This window comes from Empidonax traillii, unplaced genomic scaffold (assembly GCF_003031625.1).
Source record: "Empidonax traillii isolate 1590-97213 ecotype Southwest subspecies unplaced genomic scaffold, ASM303162v1 scaffold723:size436081, whole genome shotgun sequence".
NCBI lineage: Eukaryota > Metazoa > Chordata > Aves > Passeriformes > Tyrannidae > Empidonax > Empidonax traillii.
Window position 1 is genome coordinate 379,302 of NW_020955916.1, and position 7,479 is coordinate 386,780.

General features: G+C 40.7%; 1 long non-coding RNA gene across 1 annotated transcript; it reads left to right on the forward strand.

The window, feature by feature from the left end:
• Positions 1-1,614: 1,614 nt before the first annotated feature.
• On the forward strand, positions 1,615-7,311 carry LOC114066029. The gene is made up of 3 exons (XR_003573087.1): positions 1,615-1,830; positions 2,828-2,936; positions 7,273-7,311. It is a non-coding gene; the product is annotated as an uncharacterized LOC114066029 (long non-coding RNA).
• Positions 7,312-7,479: the final 168 nt, after the last annotated feature.

Below are 7,479 nucleotides of genomic sequence, written 5' to 3' on the forward strand. Positions count from 1 at the left end.
GCTAAGACATCAGAAGCAAAAGTGTTCAGGGCACTTTCAAAGTTAGGAAGAGCAGTTAGAGGCCAGGGTCCCTTTAGGCAGATAAACAATCCTAAAGGCCCTTGCTCCTCACTGCAATGTCCTTCCTGCTTAATAAAATGCAGTGGTTCTGTTATCAAGGTAACACCAAACTGTCCAGCCTGATTCAGGACAGTGCTGTGTACAGTTTAGAAGCACTCAGAAAGTGCTGGAAACTGCCCTCCTGCAAGGACACTTTTGTCAATCACTGCAGTCAATAAATCTTTTTGCTTTTAATTTTTGGGCTTCTCTTAGAAACAAATATTTGTCAGCTTCTGGTTTGCACAGTGTTATAAAGGTCACAAGTGCTAGCTCCAAGGGGAGCCAAACTATTCAACTTTAAACTATTTAACCTTGGCTTCCTGTGCAAGTCTGCAGTGCCATAAAAGCAGACATCACTATGGGACCTATGTGTAAGGATGGAGGGGTAAAGTTCTTCTCCACTTGGCCCATTTCAGCATGTTATTTTTAAAAGCTTATGTGTTCAGTGATGAAAATAGACACCTTCATTCTGCTTATCCTTTTGGAAGGGTTTGGTGTGTTGTATACTAATCTCTTTCTTATTTAAAAAGTATGGATGGAGTTAAGAGAAAAGGACTTTCCTGTGATTTTTATTAGTGGTAAAAGTTTGTATTAAGAATAAAAGAGGTTCAGGTTTTCCAAAACTACTATAGTCCTTCAACATCCCCTACAGATGTAGTAACCTGTAGCTCCAGAAAAGCTTTACCTCTTCTTAGCTAGTAGTCTCATCTCAACTTTCTAAGACTAATCAGACAATAAAAGCTTTGTCATGATTTCTTATACCTACCTTTCACTTCATCATGACTGAAAATCCCACTCAGGAGAATTGTTGGGGAAGCTATAGTCCAATTTTGTCCCTTGATTCTTTTCATCCTCTTTTTATTTGAATGACATAATTTCTAGTTACACCAACCACCTGCATACTCATATGTTTGAAGATGAGCTTGTGAAGATGATAAAATGTGTGTTGAGCTTGCTTGTGAAGACAGTAAAATGTGTGCTGAGCTACACTTTATGCCTTGTGCAGTGGTTTCAGGTTTGGCTTTTAAACTTTTAGCCATTTATTTTCCTCTTTTTTTTCCTTGTTTTGATTTTAGTCCGTGTTCCAGTGGAGAAGGTGAAGCCTCACATGACTAGGAACTACTAGTTCTCCTGACTGGGATCCTTTAGCTCTTGCTTGGGTTCAGCAAGAACCAGCTCATTTTCTTTTAAGACTCATTATTTTTGTCATCTGACCCAGAAAAATCACAGGAGACCAAGGTCCCCACTTCAGAGCCCCTTTCATGTAGGTCAGTCATGTCTTGGGAAATACAAGGTTTGCTTTCTCACCTCTGGGATGAAAATTGATAGAGTTGGCATAATTTTCTGATTTGATTGCTCTAGTCAGTGTTGTATGTTTCCTGAACAGGCATAACGTGTAATATCACAAATAAATGCTACATTTATGCAGGCCAATAATAACAACAACTATAAATTGGTAAACAGTTTCTGATAGTAAAGATAACAAAAGGCTAGGATAGGCTGCCTAGGGAGGTTGTGAGGTTGCCATCATGGATGACATCATCTTTAAAGTGTGTTGTAAAGAATATATTCCTTCCAAATCTTCATGGAATTAGGCTTGGAGGCAAGGAGATGGATTAGATGGTGTTTTGAATCTCTCTGAGGGCTGTACTCCAGGATCTGCTGCTCCTAGTAAGTATTGAATCACGAAGTCTTCTGAACAAAGTCCTCAGGGCTTGGTGATTCACACAAGTGATTTTCTAAATGGAGGTGTTTTGCTGAAAAACAAAAGCTTTAAATAGGAAAAAGCTTGGGATGCATGATAGTGTGTGATGTTTTGGAGATGCCATAATTCCTCTGACTGCAAAATTTGTTAAGCATGTCAGAAAGATGAAAATGCACAGGATTAAGGGCATGCAACATGTCTGCCTTAAAGCACTGCCTCTCTTCACAGGAAGAGCCATTGGAAGGTCATCGCCCAACATCACTGGTGTTTAAAAAGCTACTGTCCCAGGGATGTCATCACTTAAACACTTCTACTGAGATCAGTCCATAAAGAATGAGGTTTTTTACAACTGACTGGAGTAGTATAGAAATTAACTCTACCACTGCTGATGTCAGAGTTGGGTTTTTTCTTTCTTTTTCCCCCACCTGACATAAAGATAAATAACATAGGTAGCTTTCTATCTCAGATGAAATTAGGAGAGAAGAAATAGTTCTTGTTCTGAATATTAGTAATCTGTGTTTCTGAATGTCAATTTCCTTTGATTGTTTTTCCTTGAACAGAAGGAGCAAGATGTGTAAAATATCGATAAGCAAAAAAAAATCAATAAACAAGACTCTAACAGCAGGCATATTCTTATGTGTGATTCATCCTGTCCCATACCAAGCCAACAGAGGTAAAGGACAGAGACCTCCCCCTTGAGGAGCTGGAAACTGCTCTTGGTAAAAGTTTGTTAGCTGATGCAACGTTAGCTGTTTGTTAGCTGATGCTGGGGCACAGTGAGCCAAGTTCTGGAGGAATAATGCCTCCACACTGACATACATGTCCATTTCCTGGAATAACCATGCCATCCTGCAAGGCAAAATCACCTCCTCAATGTGCTGGTTCACTTGCTGCTCAAGCGGGACAGAATTATTTCACAGTGGAAAACACAGAAAACAGTACAGAAGCTCTCAGAGGGATGGGACAGTCCCAGATTTGTGGGGAAGGACTAGAAATCCTGGGCACTGGGCTTTTTCCCCATAGATGTGAGGAGCTCCATGAAGGACAGCAGGGCAGGAAGCCTTGACCAAGCAGGCTGGATGGGGGCAATCATAGGAGACACCAGGCTAGCAGAGCCTGGCTCCTGCAGGAGGTAAGGGGAGGGAAAGAGAGACCCCCAGTCCTCTCCCCCTGCCTCGCTGGCCTGACACCACTCCAGGGGGCTGAGGTTTGAGAGGCTGTGGTCCCGCCTGATGTCTTTCTGAATCAAGCTCCTCCAGAGGTCATGATCTGCTGGGGCTCTTTTCCAGGTGGGGGTTGATGGTCTGTGAGCTTTACACACCTGCAGATGACTTGGCCGCTGGGTTTTGGTCAGGAACATGGCTGATTTCAACTGCCTTGCTGTGGCATAGGCAGAGCACATTCCTCTCCACTCAAGGGCTAGGGAAGAACCCAGATGTCCCGTTTGTATCATGACTACATGGATTTGATGCCGAATGAATTTTCTCAATTATGTGGTGCCATCCAGTGTCACTTTCCCAATCTCTACGAAGCTCTTACCCATCACACTTGATTGCTCTTAGTTTGGTTGGTGGCATTTTATTGGAGAAACAGTCAAAGCAGGGAATTAAGAGGTGGCCTCATTTAGAGGTGATAGTGCCTGAGTCACTGGGATGCCATTCAGGCATGAGAACAGACTGTGAAGGCTTTCAGATCACATGCGCTCATGACATTTAGAAGAGGCGGGTGACCTCATAGGAGATTATCTGAGAGACCTAAACTGGCCATAGAAAGTGGCATTGGAGGCCTTTAGTTATCCTCACTAACCTTCAGCAATAAAAACAGAGGATGAGTGCATGGATGTGCATGCAGGAAGTATGCAAGAAGTGCTAAGAACATTGTGGGAGCCAGATGGCTGGTAAGCCATACCCCAGCTCCAGTGACACATGGCTGTCATGGAAAGAAGGAGGAGGAGGACACTATGTGTTTCACAGGGCAGAGGGCTTTATTTGATTTTTTTATGTGTGCATTTGCTACCTGTCTGTGCAATAAGACATTTAAGGGTTTGTGCTCCTTTCCTAGTTTCTAGGAAAGCACAGACCTGGATATTCTCCTGACCCTCCTAGTTCTGGGTACAGCCACCAGGCCAGGGCCAGACTTGTCAGCAACTGTGACAGCAACCAGCAACACAGTGAAGTAGAGCCCTATTTACTCAAACCCCACCGCTTCTTCGATCTCTCATCCAGCATCTCCAAATCAACACTTCAGCACACGCCAGGACTGTTGGTGGGGAGCAAGGAGCAAGATAGTTTTCCTAAGTTCAGTAATAATAAGGATCCAAAGGGCCTTAAGGTTTGTCCTCGAGTCTTTGGCCTTCTTTAGGCATTTATCTGTCGTGGTTCAGTCCATCGCATATCTTTCACCAGCCTGCTCGTGTCAGGGCTTGCATTATCAGTCTCCTGTTAGAAGGGAGATCTGTTATGACCCATTACAACCCTGCAAATGATCAGCTAGGAAGATGTTAGGTGAAGATGAAGAACTACTGTATTAGATGAAGATTACCCTCAATAGAAACTATTGCAGTACCTGTAAAAAAACATTTACTATGGATTCAGCATCTGTAAGAAAGACAAATCTAATTCCAGTTTCACTAAAAATACAGCAAAGGGTTAGATCACTTTTCACAGTATGACATCCAGACAGAATCAAATTTAATTAGTTACCAGACAAGATTTACCATCCTCCAGTGCTTATGAAACCCACAGTTGGTATCAGGGCCAGAACATTCTCACTTCACTGTTGCACTTGCAGTTAGTCACCAGCCTTATGTAGGATGTCTTTGAAAACATTCACCCTTACAGATTACTGCAAAGTAACATAGTGGAAGTAAGTATAACATATGAATAGGTGTGCTTATTTTATAAATGGCTTTAGACTGCTTCCAAAGACACAGGGAAACTGGATTTTGCCAAGTTTGTCTAAGTTTATTTGTCTCTACAAAACATTTTATCTTGAGACAGCAGTATTTTTTGAGGACTGAAGAGCTGGCATTAGAGGGAGTTTTCTTTGTAGTTATTCATGCACCAGTAGAACTAGGCAGCTCATATACCAAAATCAGGAATTTTTTTGCCAAGCATATTATTTATTCTGCAAAAACTCAAATTAAATGTGCACACATTAAAAAAACTGAGACTTAGTCATAAGGGCAAAAGAACACTGTTTCAACATTTTGCCCCTAAGGCTAAATAAAAGATACGACTCTTCCTTGGAAAGCCTTCTGTGATTCTCTTCTCTCAACATCAATTTCTTATAATAAAAAACAGCCGGAATTTCATTACATCTTCTCATAAATAATTTACTGACTGCACGAAAGAGGAGATAAATGGAAGGACCTTCTTTATCACCCTTGTGATTGCACTGAGCACAGTCCTGGTGAGATGCCACTGAACTGTGTCTCCAGACTTTGATTTTGGGTATTCAGATCCATGAACACAGTTGCATGGAACTACAGATGTTTTACTCAGACAGTAAGTAAAGCAGTACAGTAGGGGCTCATTTTTACTGTTGTTTATTATTTTACTACTAGCTTACCCCACCAGAGAAAAGGCAGAATTGCCAGTTCAGTTCTATAATTCAAGTTAACGTATAAATCCAAGCCTCCAGAGTTTTAGGGCCAGTGACACTATTTGTCTTAGAAATGCAGAAGCAATATAATCATTTAATTGAAAGTGATTAAACCAGGGCAACCAATGGAAATACATTCAAACTCATGGAAATTCTTAGGTAACAGTGATTTTATTATAGCTTTACCTTTATCTTTACCTCTGAGCTAAATGTGTTTGGATTATTCCTGTGTGGATGATCAGAAAAATCACTAGATTTTGTTTTTGTTCATTGGCAAACAATTAAAAGCCTCTTCCCAATAGTGTTGGGGTCTTACTATCTCATCAGACTAAACCCTTTGCTGTGGGCACCGCATGACAACTATTTCTGTTTTCCTAACAGAACATGCTGCCATCACATAGTTGATCATTTTCTCTTGATTAAAGAAACCTCTTTTTGGCATTAGGGAAAAAAAAAAAAAGGGTAGGGAGTTAACAAATTAAACTCTTTCCCCATCTTATATGCACAGTGCTTGGTGACACAGGCAAAATACTGTCCCTTTAATTTACTGTCACATCAGCACTATATGGAGACTAGAGGACAGGGGTGATGTGGAAATCCAGCTATTTTGCTTTATTTCATGGGTTTCCCATTAAGCAGGATAGGGGTTAGGGGGTGGAAGGGAGTTTCCCTCTCTGTGGTTCAGTTATGATAACTATTTACTTTGATACACCCATTCCCCTGGTTCCAGTGTCCAGGGGTGGTCATTTATCTTCTCATTATTGAGGTGTTAGCACATACCTGTCAGTGAGTTTGGCTCAAACTGACAAAAATTGCCGTGTAACCACATGAAATATGGATGATTTTAGTATGATCTTTTTTTTCTGTGCTCATGCTTCACTTTAAGAAGCATGAGCACAGAAATCTTCGATCCTTCCCTGAATTTGTTCTAAAATCTAACATCTGGGGGATAGAATTTCCCAGGCCAGAAGTAATAGACTGCAGAGTTGCTTGGGCCATCTTTCACTGGTTTGTGTATGCCCTACAGTCAGGCCCTTTAACAAGGCTTAAATAAAAAATAACATCCCTAGAGTATGATGGTTCAGACCAGTTGTAAACTGTTAGCTAGCTGACACACAGAGAGCTTTCATAGTCTCCTTTTTTTCTAGCACTTAATTGCTAATTTCTTGGTTTATTAAGGGTTTCTTGTAGTCCTAATATCTAACTCAGAGTTCTCATTGATCTCCACTCCCCATTAGCTGTCAGCTTCAAGAGAGTCTAAAATTATTTAATATTGTGAATTTTCACTTAAAACAAAAATGAAGTTCAGAAAAAATATTCTTTGTCTCTGCCTGGTCCCTCCCCACTAATAAGATGTTTCAGTGGCCCCTGGTAGTACCTCTCCATTTGGGAACAAGAAGTTGAAATATGGCAAAAGAACAACACTTTTCTGTCAGGGATGGTTTTTTTTCCTTTCACCTACACATTCAGATATGATGACTGGGATGTAGTCCCAGCTCTCCCCATTCCCTGGAATTTACACAATGAAGTTTCCTAACTATGAAAGGAGGGGGGAAATTAGGCTTTACCTTTCAGCTGTTCTCTGAAATGATAATTTTTAAAGTGAGTAAAGAATAATAAAAGCTGAAGCCTTGACTCATCTCACCTTTAACATGCTTTTGGATCAAGGGATTGTGTGTTTCCTCCTTTTTATCACTTCCATGCTGGCAGGACCAATGCAGTTTAATATCAGTGACTGCTAGTGCAGTGTTGGGGGAGTTTGTTAGTTTTTGATTAAATAGACATGTTATCTTATTGGTATATAAATGAAAGGTGCTCCTGATGCATTCCATCTCTTTACACTTCCATTTCAACCTGTCTTTCAGGGATGTTCACCCCCAAGGAATGCATTAAGGGAAATCCACATAAGGATTAAGCAGCAGAGTAACCAATGTTGGTATTGCATATTCAAAGCAAAAAAATACAAGAATTTCCTTTTAATTGAGCTACAACAAGTAGAGCTCCTCTCTAATTTCCTGTACAAAACATTGCAAATATGTGAAAACTTAAAATTCAAAAATATTTTCAGTTAG